The sequence below is a fragment of the Arachis ipaensis genome, chromosome B03, assembly GCF_000816755.2.
Source record: "Arachis ipaensis cultivar K30076 chromosome B03, Araip1.1, whole genome shotgun sequence".
NCBI lineage: Eukaryota > Viridiplantae > Streptophyta > Magnoliopsida > Fabales > Fabaceae > Arachis > Arachis ipaensis.
In genome coordinates this window covers 46,835,947-46,851,809 of record NC_029787.2, presented here as the reverse complement: position 1 = coordinate 46,851,809, position 15,863 = coordinate 46,835,947, and the positions used below count along the sequence as shown (strand labels likewise).

Below are 15,863 nucleotides of genomic sequence, written 5' to 3'. Positions count from 1 at the left end.
ACAATGCCATAAGGACTTTTTCACAAACACATAGCATGCATGGTAAATATGTTATTGAAAGTATTAAATTGAACATGCAAGCAACCTTTTAAAAGTAATATTAATTGTCAAACAATTTCACAATAACTCACAAACAAAATATAAAAAAAAATAATCACCCAAATAAGTTTCTAACACCAATTAAAGGAATAAAAAGAAAAGAAAAGAAAGAAAAAGAAAATATAGATAATGAATGTGAAAAGAAAAAGGAAAAAAAACATAAACATAAATAAAAGTAATAAAGGAAAAGTAAAAAGTAAATAAAGAAAGAAAAGAACCTTGATAATGGATGTGAAAAATAGAAAGTAAAAAGTGAGAAAGAATAAAGAAGGAGGAAGGTAGAAGAAAGAAATAAGAAGGGAAAAAGAAAAATTAGGATTTGGGGAAGAAAATATATGATATTTGGCTGATCTGGATAAGCTGTGTGCCGCATGTGATGCGGACGCGTGGGTCACGTGGTCGCGTGGTATGCGATATTTTCAGGTGGCGCAGACGCGTGGGTCACGCGATCGCGTCGCCTGATTTGTGCCATTAGCACGAGTGCAGCCGTGCGTTCGCACAACTCTCTGTTTTAAATGCAATTTGCCAAAAATCTGGGTGAGCGTTCGCGTGGGTGACGTGATCGCATGAATGGCCTGATTTTGTAAAACGACGCGGCCGCGTGGGGCACGCGGTCGCGTGACAGGGTTGGTGCTTCCAGCATCTTTCCAGCCCCACTCCATCATAACTTGCTGCCATATACCTCTTTTACGTCGAGTTTTAGGGCCATGCGTTCGTGTGGGTGACGCGGACACGTGGGGAGGCTATTTTTTAAAATGACGCGGACGCGTTAGCGACGCGTTCGCGTGGGCATGTCTATGCCTAAGGCACGCCTCCAGCCACGTTTTTACGTGACTCTCTGCTTCTTTCTTCTTTGCTTCGCATGCACACATGACACGGACGCGTCAGCGACGCTCGCACGTCGCGTGCATTTTTTTAATGCAATATGCATATGCAAATGCAGAATGCAGGTGAATGTGCAGAAATTATGAATGAATACTAGTAAAAATAAAATAAAATAAGATTAAGGATAAAAAAAAGGAATGATTATACCATGGTGGGTTGTCTCCCACCTAGCACTTTTAGTTAAAGTCCTTAAGTTGGACATTTGGTGAGCTCCTTGTCATGGTGGCTTGTGCTTGAACTCGTCTTGAAACTGCCACCAATGCTTAGACTTCCAATAAGCTCTATCAATACCAAGTAAATTTCTCAAGCTTTGATGGAGTTCTTCACAAGCTTTGAGCTCCCAAATTTGATCCTCATGTATGCCTGGATCCCAAATCTTGTTTTTGCACCCGTCTTCAAGTGGAACATGATGATTCCATCCGAGTGGTAAGCAATCCGAATTCTCACTATGGCATTCAAACAGCTTCCTAGACCCATTGATAAACCCATATTTTATGATATATTTTATGCCTAATTTAAGTGATTTATTCAATCCTTCACTCACTTATTCATGTTAATTGCATGGTTTTACTTTCCCTTCCTCATTATGTGATATATGTGAAATACATGTTTCCTATGCTTTAAAAATAATTATTTTAATTACTCTTTATTACCATTCGATGCCGTGATTTGTGTGTTAAGTAGTTTCAGATATTCTAAAGGTAGGAATGACTTAAAGGATGGAAAGGAAACATACAAAAATAGAAGGAAAGCACAAAATGGAGTTTTTGAAGAAACTGGCAGCGACGCGAACGCGTGGGCGACGCGGCCACATGCCCAGCGCGAAGAGAGCGCGACGCGAACGCGTGAATGATGCGAACGCGCGCCTTGAGCAGAACGCAGATGATGCGGACGCATGACCGAAGTGAACGCGTGATAAGGAAAACTCCAGATGACGCGACTGCGTGACCCACGCGGTCGCGTGACAGAGGCCACGCACCAGAAATTACAGAAAATACTCCCAGCGATTTCTGAAGCCCTTTTTGATGTGCGGAATGCACCATTCAGGGGGGAGTCTCCAATTATTCACTTTTGATGATTTAGATGTAGTTTTTAGAGAGAGGTTCTCTCCTCTCTCTCTTAGAATTAGGATTTAGGATTTTTCTCGCTTTCATAATTGCCCCTTTCTATCAGGTTCAACATTCCTTTTAATTATTTATTATCTTCTCAATTTAATTTATGAACTTTTCTATGTTACAGATAATTCTCTTAATTAATGTCATTTGAGGTATTTCAGTTTATGATTGCTCTCTTTTGTTTACGTTACTGTTACTTCCAACCTGAAGATATTTTTATTCGAGTAGATTTACTTTTCCCCTTTTGGTCTTGGTTAAGAAATCAGTAACTCAGGAGTTATCAAACTCAACGTGATCGATAATTGTTATCTTTGCTAATTGAATTGAACTTCAATAATTCCAGTCCTTTCTTAGGAATTGACTAGAACCTGAAGATCAGACTAATTAATCCACTTGATCTTCCCTTGCTTTAGTAAAGGCTAACTAAGTGGGATTAAGATTCAATTCTCATCTCCATTGATAAGGATAACTAGGATAGGACTTCTAATTTCTCATACCTTACAAAAAGTTTATTTTATAGTCATTTACTTTATTTTAATTGCAATTGAAATTATTCGCTCCTTACTTTCAAAACCCCAATTTACAATCTTCATAACCAATAATAAGAACATACTTCCCTACAGTTTCTTGAGAAGACGACCCGAGGTTTAAATACTTCGGTTATCAATTTATTTAGGGGTTTGTTACTTGTGACAACCAAAACGTTTGTATGAAGGGATTTCTGTCGGTTTAGAAACTATATCTACAATGTGACTATTTTTATAAAATTCTTTACCAGCAAAAATCCTAACGTCGCCCATTCAATCGAGCTCTACACCAATACTTGCACTTCAACTTGGAGTGTGCAACCGTATTGAACCTTGCAGGGCAACTCCTACTATTGAATGTTGTGAAGGATGATGGTAACTTAGGCAGAGAGGTCTCCAACAACTTTGGCAAGGTGATTTCAAGCTCCACTCTCTTGTGCTCTTCTTTGACAACTTTCACCTCTTTGCAAGCTTCTTCAATTCCAGCCTCTTCCTCTTGGTAGCTTTCTTCCAAATCAAACTCTTCTTTATGGCTTACCAAGGGCATGGGAGGTTGTGCTTCTTCTTCTTTAATCTCCATCTCTTGATCAACCTCTGCAAAGTCTTCAACCATGATATGCCTTGGAGGTTGTACACTTTCCTCAACATCAACATCAAACATCTTGGAAGGAGGCTCTATGACTGGACTTTCCTATGGAGGCTCAGCATCTCCTAAGTCTGCAACCTCTTCTTCCTCTTCAATAATTGCTGCTTTGTCCAGTTGTTTTAGTATAAAATTGTACTCCTTCTTGATGATTTCCTTTCCATGACAACTCCCTTCAACTACTCCTTCATCTGCAAGGATCTCTCCTATCTCCACATTTTGGGCCTCCTCTTGCTCTAAGACAAAATCAGACTCCTCCTTGATGTCTTCCTTCACTAATTCTTCCACCAGTTCTTTGACTTCAAGGGTCTCTACTACCTTCACCTGTAGGGCCTCCTCTAGCTTCTTATGAAGTATGAATTCGCGAAGACGATCCCTTTTCTCTTGTTCCTTGTCAATAACATAGCCGGGATCATCTTGTTCTTGGATTGATGGATGTGGGTGCTCTTCCATGGAGGGTGGTGATGGGATGGAAAGATTATTATGTGGTTGAAAAGGAAGCGCACTAAAGCTTGAGGGTTGAATATTAGAGGTAGAGGGTTGGTCCATGCGGGATATAAGTGCTTGAAGTGTAGAGGTGAGACTAGTGATAGAGGCAAGTGTGGTATGAAGCTCTATTTGCCCTTGGTGAATAACACCAATGGTGTTTTCATCCAGTGGAGGTTGGGGTGGATATGGGTTAGGGTCATATGGGGGTGAATGGTTGTGAGTGGCTTGTGAGTATGGTGGTTCGAAGCTATGTTGAAGAGGCAATTTATAGGCATATGATGGGGCTTGTTGGAAACTACAAGGGGGTCCACCATATCTGTCATCTTGGTATGCACCTTGGAATGGCTCTTCATCATAGTAATTTGGTGGAGGTTGGTTGTCACGAAAGGGTCCACCATAACTATTGTCTTGGTATGCATCACAGAATGGTTGTTGGTTATAGCGCATTGGAGGGGGTTGTTGCCCAGAGGGTTGATCAAATCCTTGTGGCTCCTCCCATCTTTGATTCTTCCAACCTTGATGCCTATTTTCATTATAGTTTCCATTCCTTATAACAATATTGGAACCAAACTTAAAGCCAGAGGGGTGAGAATTCATAGTAGCTAAAGAAAATAAAAACAAAAACTAATAAAAAAAATTAATGAAAATAAACTCTTAAAACTAGAAACACTGACTAAAATATAAGATAAAGATTTGAAAAAGGTTTAAATTTTGAAAATGTTTGATTTTTTAAAATTTAAAATTTAAATTTTGAAATTTGAATTTTGAATTTTGGAATTTTAAATATTGAAATTTGAAATTTGATTTTGAAATAAGATAAGATAAGATTTTGAAAAAGATATGATTTTTGAAAAAGATTTGAATTTTGAAATTTAATATTAAGATAAGATAAGATAAAAATTTTAAAATAAAAATCTGAATTTTTTTTTGTAATTTTCGAAAAAAATCAATTAAAATAAAGAGAAAATATATTTTTGAATTTAATGAGGAAAGAGAAAAATAATAAAATGACATCAAACTTAGAATTTTTAGATCAAAGCAAAGAAAAAAACAAGAAAAATATTTACAATAACCAATAATAAGGCACACGTTTGCAATTCCCCGGCAACGGCGCCATTTTTGACGATCGGATTTTTGCTAGTAAAGAAATTCACAAATATAATCACGTTGTAGGTATAGTTTCTAAACTAACAAAGAATCCTTTCGTACAAAAATTTGGTTGTCACAAGTAACAAAACCCAATAAAATTTGTAACCGAAGTATTTAAACCTCGGGTCGTCTCTCAAGGAATTGCAGGGAAGTATGATTTATTATTGGTTATGGAAAAAGTATATTTTGTTTTGGGTTTTTAAAATAAGGAACAAGTAATTTAAATGATAAGAAAAATAAATTAATAATTATAAAACTCTTGGCAATGTGTAAGAACTGGAAATTGTAACACCCTAACTACCAAAGCTCACGCTTCCGGCTGCGCGACTCTGATAGCTCGGACATTACGACGACACTTATATTATTTAATACTAAAATATGAGCCTGTTTAAAACTTTAAACCGCAATACCATTCCCAAAAATACTTTCGCTATACAACGTACATCCATACATACCATACAACTTATAGAAACTCATAAAGAGTACATCCATATATATACATACATATATATAAATAATATTACAGACATTAACCAATACAATCCCTATCCCTCTTACAAAATATATCAAGTTGAAGGTGAGGATACAATAAATAATAATCTAAAGCAACACAGAGCATTTCCACAACAATTAAATAAACTCTTTGTGACTTCTGCATCCATATCCTGAAAGGGGAAAAATGTAGGGGGTGAGAACATCATCCTCGAAAGGATTCTCAGTAGAGGGTTTTTGGGAATTACTGTAATAGGATACGTGAAGATAAACTATACCAGTGATTAATAACTGACTTATGCCTCTTTTCAAAAATAACGGTTTACAGTAAAAGAGAAAATATGAAATCCTTTTCTGAAAGAGGAAACTGTTTATTTAAAACAATATTTCGAAAGCCTTTCAAAAGGTTTATCTATGCTAAACCAAAAATAGCCTTTCATACTATTCCAAATTAGAAACACAAAACCAAAACCAACCATTGGTCCATCTCATTTCAACCATGGCCCTAGGCCCAAACAATCCAACAACAATCAATCACCACAATTCAACAGAGTCCCAGTTGCAAATACAGATAGGAGGTTCAAGCACAAACAAACAGTTCCAGCAAGTAGAGCAAGTAGCAGATAATCTCAAATAGTCACTGATAAACCACTATTTTATAGTTTATATTGTGTTTAATTGTGTGGTTTTGTCATGATCCTTACCCACTTATTCATCAATTTAGCATGCATTTAGATTTCCTTCCTAAATTCAGTACATATTTGAAAATTGCTTCCTAGAGACTTTAATTATTTAATTTTAATTCTCCTTTATTCCATTCGATGCCGTGATCTGTGTGTCAAGTGTTTCAGGCTTTATAGGGCATGAATGAGATGGAGATTGGAGAGGAAGCTAGCAAAAATAGAAGGAACACAAGAATTTGAGGAGACAATCAGCGAGAAGTGACGCGGTCGCATGGCTCACGCGACCGCGCGAAGGAGCGCAAATCGCAGTGACGCGGCCGCATGGCTTGCGCGGCCGCGCGAATTGGAAAGCGCAAGCAACGCGGTAGCGTGGACGACGCGAACGCGTGGAGAAGAAAAAGCGCAAGCGACGCGTCCGCATGGATACGCGATCGCGTGACATACGCGATCTGCATAATCTGCAGAATTCAATGGGGGCGATTTTGGACCTTATTTCGGCCCAGTTTTCGGCCCGGAACAGCAGACTAGAGTCAGAGAATATGCAGAAACAACACACACATTCATTTTAGTAGTTTTGAGATCTAGTTTTTCACTCTCTTAGGTTTTTCTCTCTAGTTTTAGAATTTTAATTTTCAATTGGTCTTAGCATTGGAACATTGAGAAGAGTTATTTCCTCATCAAGACTTCATCATTCTAATTTGTTCTCTTAACTTGGTTTTATTCTTCCATGTTCTTTGTTATGTTCAATTTTGTCATTCAGATACTTTTATGATTAATTAATGCAAGGATTATTTCTTTTTAATTCAATTTCAATTCCAATAATCATGTCTTCTTTTAATTCCCTTTCATGTGCTATGGATTCTTTATTTACAATGCGTGAGTAGTTTCATTACTTGATGGGGAGTTGATTAAAAGGAACTCTTGAGTTGGAAGGATTGAAGGAAAAATTTGTAGTTGGGTTAAATGTTGGATTGCTATCCTGTCACCAACGCCAATCCCTTTGAACTAAGTGGGTTGTAACTCGTGAACAGATCTGGCATTCCAACTTGTTTGACTTTCCCTTACCTAGTAAAGGATAACCAACAGAGTAACCGTTAATTATAAATCAATCTTAAAAGTCACTCCATCAATGATAGAGATTCTAACTAATCAATTCCCAGTCAAGGCTTTTATTTATATTATTTAAAATTCCTCAATTTAAATTCCAATTTACTTAGCTCAACTTCTTGGAACATCTGATTAATAAAGCAGCACACTTTTCTGCAACTCGTTGGGAGACGACCTGGGACTTAAAACTCCCAGTAATTTTAATTTAAACTCTCTGTGACATATTTCTAAATTGATAGGCAGATTTTCGGGGAGTTAAGAACTATACTTGCAACGTAACCATTTTAATAAATTTTTAATTCACTAGCTTCTGCTTCCCATCAGTCACAAAGGCAAACCAAGTACAATATGCACACCCAAACAATGTCACATAAATGCATATGATGCATGCATGTTCCTAGTGGCTGATGATATCATCTGTCGGTTATAGAGCCAACTCGACAAGTCCTGGTAGCTAACCATTGGACTGTCCCTCTGTCGTGTCTCCCCAACTCGAGTTATACTCAATATAAACTTGATCATAATCATGATCCATATCCATCACCCTCACTGGTGAATATTTATGGGGGTGAGCTCATCCGGGGCTTTCACAGTGCCCGGCCACCCTGACGACATAGGGTCAAAAGAGCTTCGAGTCTCAACCTGGAGCACGTGGTGGCTAGCCACTGCTTTCTCCCAGGGAAACTCTTATCTCTGATAGTGGAAGTGCAACATTCACATTTATCAATGATTCAGCATATACATACATTCAATCTCATCCATGGATCAACATCCATCTCAGCCATCCGGCTCACGGTTCAGTCCAGAACCAGCCAATATTCATATCATACACAGCTATTCCGGCTCACGGTTCAATCCAGAACCAACCAATATTTATAATCATACACAGCCATTCCGGCTCACAACAAAACATCACTTCCACATTCAACATCATCAATTCATAAAATCGGTATTTAAGCCATAAATCACTTTTTCCCAAATCATTTCACTTTGAAATCAAGTTTCAACTCTTTTCAGCCTTGGCTTTAAAGATCTCATTTCTCAAATCATCTCAGGCTCATAAGCCACTTTTACTCAAGGTAAATTCCCCTTTTAAAACCATGCCACTCTTGGCATCTTCTTTTGAAAACTTCCATAACCATGGAAAGTTAAAGATTCATTTTGAAACATTCAAAATCATCCATCTAACAATGGGATTTTATAACAAAGTTTCTCGGCAGAGTCCCAAGTCTTTAGGGAAAATTAATATAACTCATTTTCTCAAATTCACTTAAAATCATTAAAACATTGGCTTCCTGATTTGAGTAACAAAATGGGATCTAAGCAATACAGAGTCATAAAGTCAATTACTCTTTTCAAAGTCGTTTCCTTTACTTAAACAAAAATCAGCCTCAACCACAAGAGAAAATTCTAAAGCGTTTCAACTGCTCAGAAATTGTTTTAGTCTTACAAAAATTCAGAACCCAAGGAGTACTTAAAACCTTTCCCAAAACACTTTAAAATGAGACTTGTCAATAGAAATTCAGGTTCTTTCAAAGTCATTGAAACTTCTTTAATTGAAACCCCCAAGTCAAATTCAAAGGCATAAACCCTTTTCACATTCTAACAGCTTTAAAACACAAGTTTCATCTAAATAACTTTCTCCCGAAAGAGATACAATGCCTTTCTTAAGAAGCAAGACTAAATCACAATTTCCTCCTTACTAACTCATTTCGAAAGCATGAATCATCCTTTTCTTGATAATTTAAATAAAATAGTAGAAGTCTTTAACTCATCATTTTCCAGACAATATTTCAATAAAGACTCAGATTTTATAGAAATTTCGGCAACACCTCCCCTAAAACTTGGACTTTGCTACCCGGTTCGGGTCCCAACTAAACCGTTCCACAATCCTTTTCAACAACCCAAAATTAAAAATCAGTTCAAGGCAAGCCAAATCCAACAGTCATCTCAATTCCATATTTCAAGGAAACCGTTTCAAAAATCAAATCGTTATCAGCCGAATAAACTCATTTCTAAAGCTTTAAAGAAACGGTTTAGCAACAGGCATTTATCAAACCAGATCATTAAAGCAAGCCAGGCTGAATTCAAAAGTGTATTCTATTTTTCACATTCTCAAGAAAATCCATTCAACTCAAATCAATTTCCAACGAATTAAACTCGATCTCAAAGCTTTAAAAGAATCAACTTCAAAAGCATTTCGTTTCACAAAACCACACAACAGTCCAGTCAAACAAACACCCATAATCATACAAAACAACCAAACAATACATAAGAATGATACAATCACCAAATACACATCCTCACATCAGTACCCATATGTAATAATTCCAATAATAAACTATAGTTTTCGGAAAGCCCCCTACCTCAAAACGCATATCCATAATTCAAACGCGTCACCGGAACTCTCAATCAACCCGAGTTTACCGGCAGCTTACATCACAGCTTTGTTCACTTTTGCAGCAGCAAAGACAACCCTTACGCGCAACATATGGCTCCGATAACTTAATCCTAGAAAATATTATTATTGCGAAAGCCTTAAAACACATAACGGGATATGAACGGGGAAGTTTTAATACAAGGATACTTACTGTAACTAAAGAATACCGTCTGAACCAAAGAACAGAAGCCTCAGCGGTGGTTCCGACAGCCACAGAACCGCCCTTGGGAGCCAGCATCACCGTGGCTTGGCTTGTTCCGTTAGTGGTCCCAGCAACAGATGAAATAGTCCCCAAAGTGAACACTAGTTGCGACAGGAATCTCCAAACAGAGCCAACAACTATCTCCAGTAAAGGCAGCGACAATGTCACTTACTATAACCATTTTATTCAATACAACTAGCGTCAGCAACAATGATTCTAGGTAGGAACGAAATGATGGAATAAAAGGGAATCAGAAATAGGGTAAAGCTTACCCAACAGTAACAGTTCTCACGGTTCAAGATGGAGCCAGGGCACGGCCAGAGCAACATTAACTCCAACAGCGGCAGCGGCGTTTTGTCGGATTCCAAAACCCAGGAGCAGAGGCAGAAAGGCACCTCCTTTCGCTGATTCACGCGGCGCTGCTCTTCGCTGTACTCATGGTAACAGCGGCTCCGTCTGGTAGCAGCTCGGACGGTGGATTCCTCCCACGGCGACGGGGATACTCTCTTCCACAACCATGGCAGTAGCGACGATGGAAGGGCAGCGTTGCTTCCTCGCGACTCATTCCTTTCCCCCTTCTCTGTTCGCAGCTTCAACAGCGGCGACAAGGGACGGGTTCGACGGCGGCGACGCGATGTGCTGGTCAGCGATGAGGAGAACGGCGGCTCCATGGTGGCAGCAAATCGGTGGCGACGTGGTGGCGCGATGGCAAGCTCCCTCCTCTCTCCTCTGCCACGACTCAGTCTCCCTCTACCTCTGTTGGCGGCGGCGGCGACGGTGGCAGTGGCACCCACCACGCCGCCTCCCTCTTCTCTCCTCTTCCCTAATTCTGCCTCTCTTTTTCTTTGTTTCGTTCGTTTCTTTCTTCTCAGGGAAAATGGGAAAGGAGACCATGTGTTACTATTTTGGGGAGAAAGGATTTCGGCTGCTGCTGGTTTAGGGGAAAAGGGGACTGGGTCATGGGTTAGGGTTTCAGGGTTAGGGTTTCATTTTTGAAAATTAGGGTTAGGGACATTATGATAATTTCACATAAAATGGGAATAATATAATAATTGAAACCCAAATCAAATCCAACACTAATTATATATAAAAATACTATTTGCTCATCAATTTCACAAATTATTTTCAATAAAATGCCCAAATCTAAAAGTTAGAAATAATATACTTAATTTCTTCATTTTCCAAAATAGCAGTATTAATATTTAAAATATTAATTACTTAGTCCAAATCATATAAGATTATTATTATTTCATAACTATCAACTTTATAATTTAAATATAGAAATTAATCCAATAATTATAAAATTGGATAATAATCATAACTTATCTCAAGTTCAATAAATCAAAACTTGCCTTAATTATCCTTAATAAAGTAATCTTTGAAATTAAGGCTATAAGTAACTATATGATTTGAGACTTGATCATAATAAGACTTTTCAAAAGTTCTGGGTCTTATAGAAATCCCATCCTAGTTATCCTTATCAGGTGTGATGAGGATTGTTTATCACTCCCACTTAGTTAACCCTTACTAAATAAAGGAAAGTCAAGTGGACCAATCAATTTGATCCTCAAGTCCTAGTCAACTCCTGTGGAAAGACTAGCTTTAGAGCGATCCAAATCAATCAGCGAGAATTCCAATTTTTAATCAACTGCTGAGTCTGATAACTCAAGTGTTACCAATTACTTAACCAAAGCCAAAAGGAGAAAAATCTAAATTAAATTATAATTATCATAAATGGAATAAAACAATCATAAATCTGAAATACCTCAATATGTATTAATTAAGAAAATCAATCCTAACATGGAGTTCATAAACCAAATTGAAAAGATAAATAACAATTAAAGTAATAGAATAAATAAAAGTAGAAAATAAATTAAAGGAACATTGAACATGTGATTGAAGAGAGGTAGCCTAATCATAATAGAAATCCTAAATCCTAATCCTAATCCTAAATCCTAAGAGAGAGAGGAGAGAGCCTCTCTCTCTAAAAGATACATCTAAAAACCTAAAAATTATGAATTATGATTGTTGTATCATTGAATGAATAGATTTCCCCACTTTATAGCCTCTAATCTATGTTTTTTGGGCCGAAAAATGGGTTAGAAACAACCCAGAAATTGCTGGATGCGAAATCTGCCACGCTGGTTTTTCGTCACTGCGATGTGTCCGCATGGAGCACGCATTCACGTCACCTATCTGTATGGTAATTATAGAAAATTATATATTATTTCAAAGCCCCGGACATTAGATTTCCAACGCAACTAGAACCGCCTCATTTGGACCTCTGTAGCTCAAGTTATGATCGTTTGAGTGCAAAGAGGTCAGGCTGACAGCTTTGCAGTTCCTTCAATTTCTTGTATTCCTTCCACTTTTGCATGCTTTCTTTCCATCCTCTAAGCCATTCCTGCTCTGTAATCTCTGAAAATACTTAACACACATATCAAGGTATCGAATGGTAATAAGAGGGGATTAAACATATCAAATTAAGATCAAAGAAACATGTTTTCAATCATAGCACAAAATCAGGAAGGAAAACATAAAGCATGCGAATTGTATGAATAAGTGTGATAATAATAGATAAAATCTACTAGATTAAGCACAGGATAAACCCTAAAAATAGGGTTTATCATAACATCTCCCTCGTCCTTTCCAATGGAGCCTCAGCCTCAGGTTTATTTTCATTTTCTTTGTTCTGATTCTATTTTTTTTGAAATTCCGGTTTAGTCTTGTTGTTGTTGATTCTGATTTGTAATAAAAATTTAGCTGGATTGTTCTTGATTCTTTGGTTCAGTTGTTAATTCTTATTTTATTTTTTATTTTTTAATTTTTTGTTCTGTTCTATTAATGATATTTCAATTCTATTTTTTCAATGTAAATGCAAAAAAGGGTAATGTGAAGAGGAAAAATTTGTGGAATTGTTGCATCCTTGCAGGACATGGAACTTTTTTTGAATAAGTGACATAAAAACTGAAAAATGAACAAAACTAATGCAATTTTAATTGGTTTGGTTGGTCTCACAAAAAAACTAAACAAAACCGAACAGAATATTTTATGTATAAATAATTCGAATGAATTTTCTTCTAAAAATCAAACTAAATCGCAAACCGAACACCCTCAGTGGTTACCACAATGGAAAAAACCATTAACAGTAACAATGCCATTGAGGCCTTATTTGCAATGTACGCTTTTAAGAAGGAAAAAAATGTTAATCCTAGAGTATGGAGATGTAAAAGAGATGGCAGAACAACGACGAACAGAAGCAAAGATTGTAGAAAGTGATGAAGCAAGTTTGTAGAGAAATAAAGTGAATCTTGAAGAAATGTGCCAAAGAAGAAGAAGAAATTAAGAAAAGGACTATTTATAAACCAATCAAAGGCATGAACATTAAGGTAAAATCACAAGTTATTTTAAATAGTTTTAAATGCTGATACAATAACCGATGGAAACCAAAAAGACATGGGAGGCACTGAAGTGACACACATCTCTTCAAAACCACATCGAGTCTTATCGTGACTACACCCTTGACATTATGACTTTACTGATGACTTACGTGCTACTATTTGACCAACTTGTTACCCGAGCTCTTACGTGGAGGTCAGAACTCGAGTAGGAGCGTTGTTCATACTTAGGCCTACATAATACGAACCCAACCCATTTCGTCTTCCACACACAAGCTACGTTCTAAATTAGGCCTGTCAGGATCTACCCAATGATGCCAATCCCACTATATGAGGCACTATCTACCTAGATCAGACTAACAAAGATGCGGGTCTCTAGAACCCATATCTGACTCAGCTTGGGAAGCAGGATAAATACTTCCCCCTACTTCAATTACCACCTCTAAGTGGTAATCACCTTTAACTTGAGAGCCAACTTCTCACTCTGTAAGGCAGTAACCACTCATGATCTTTAAAGAGTTATCTCCAGGAAATGACTAAGTCCTACATCATTACTCTATAAATACCCACCCCAAACAGGTATTTTTCCAATCCAATTTCACTGAAGCTTGCTAGAAAAATATAAGCATCAGAGTCTCGTGTAGATATCCCCACCACTGTCCAGGCAAGGATGTCAAACAAATTATTGTACTGGCAAACAAGTCAGAATTCTCACCTAAAGATACTTAGACCTCACGTCTAAGATGAAATCCACCTAGATTTCAAATAACACCTTGGAATAGTATACTATTACAATAATTGGCAACTTATTTTAAACCCTAAACAATTACAAACAAAACTACTACTACTAATAATAATAATAAATTAGTTATTATTACAATAAACAACATTGTAATCATAATTCTTTTAGATATTATTAAATCAATTATTTCACTAATAACTCTTGGGTTATTATTAAATAAATTACGATCATATAACAAAATATCTGTTCACTCTATGACTTTTGTATTCTTTGTCCGAAATCATATATACTAAAAAATCACATAATTTCTATTATTATTATTATTTATTTTATTTCGATTACCACTGTTATTATTATTATTCACTTCAAGAAAAATGCTGAGTACCGTCAAATTCATCAAATAAATCTGCTGGTAATCAGTTTTCCGCTATCCTGGAGTTGACGGTATAAATAGCATCGAAAACTGTTTAATGGCGGATTATTTTCGTCCGACGCTAATTACCGGCAAATTTTATGTCGGTTTTTTCAATGGATTTGTCGAGACCGAGTTGATGATTACCGGCGGATTAATTCGACGGTAATTTTCGCGCCATTTCACGTGTTTAGGCACCAAATTATCATCGAATTTATCCACCGTTAAATCCGTCAGTAGTTTTTTTTTAGTTTTTTGGGCACAATTAAGCTACCATTAGTAGCCAAATTAAAACTCTTGTTAACAATATTTATAGTAGAAATATAAAATGATTAGAAATGAACAGATGATTTTATTAAAAGTAAATAGTCTGAATATAATAAAATGTCACAAAAGTAGAATACAATGAAGTAGACAAACAAAAAAATAAATCCCTAAACCCTACAGATCCTGGTAATCGTCGTCGTTGTCAACATCGAGGTCACCCTACTGAGGCGTGGGAGCAGGTGCTGACATCGGTGCCCCACCAGCAGCGTTGCCACTAGAACCATCGACACGGCTACTGGTTGTACACCTCTATCTGCTCTTGCAAACGATCTAGCTGCTCCAGCTTCTCCGTCAGGTCCGAGCTGATGGCAACGACTCCTCCTACGCGTGCAAGAATGTCATTTTACCTCTGCTCAGATTGCTCCGCTTGTTGGTGAAGCTCCTGTGTCAGCTTCCACACCTCCTCCCTCAAGTTGATAACTTCCTAGGGATCGGAAAGGCTGGTGGCAGAGACAGAGGCAGAGGAAGCCGCCAACACGGAAGTTGTGGGGTTCAGAGGCGGTCTCACGCTAAACCCGATCAGGATCTATCACTGAGGTCCTGAAGTCGGCTTTGTTGTTCCCACTAGGCGGCTGAGACTGCTGGATTGCGGCCTCCAACCTCTGCGTGTAATCCTCCTGTGTCACATACATTGTGATTAGGATAATAGTTAATTGACTTTAAACAAAATAAATTTACTAGGATTAATTTAAACTCACATAATGGGCTGCAGATCGCTCATTAGTAAATCTCTCCTTGTTGGCCTTCAAAGTATGGGTATACTTAAAGGTCTCTGCCAGTATCACCTCACGATTCAACGACTTAGACTACAAATTATATCAGCCAATAAAATAAATCAACAAATTAAATAACTAATTCAAGTAACTACTAAAAAATTAAACATTACCAAACTACTTACCCGTCTACTCTTTGTCTTCATGAAGGTTGTCGATCCACCTGTATACTTCGACGACTTGGGTGAAGCCCTGTTAGTGACATTCGTCAGACGATAACTCTTGAATCCCTAATTATTTCTAAAATGGGCCTCCAGTTTTTTCTTGATAGATGGACGGATCTATCTTGTTAGGTGGTTGCCCCCCTGATGAACATCGCTCATCATTTGCTGGATCTGTTTAGCTGCCCGATGGTTGTAGATCTTCCTAATCATGAGATT

The 15,863-nt window shown here is 37.4% G+C and overlaps 1 long non-coding RNA gene across 1 annotated transcript; it reads right to left on the bottom strand.

Moving 5' to 3' along the window:
• Positions 5,395–9,870, bottom strand: LOC110270158. The gene is made up of 3 exons (XR_002359350.1): positions 9,781–9,870; positions 9,556–9,700; positions 5,395–5,572 (listed from the first exon to the last, which is right to left on the bottom strand). It is a non-coding gene; the product is annotated as an uncharacterized LOC110270158 (long non-coding RNA).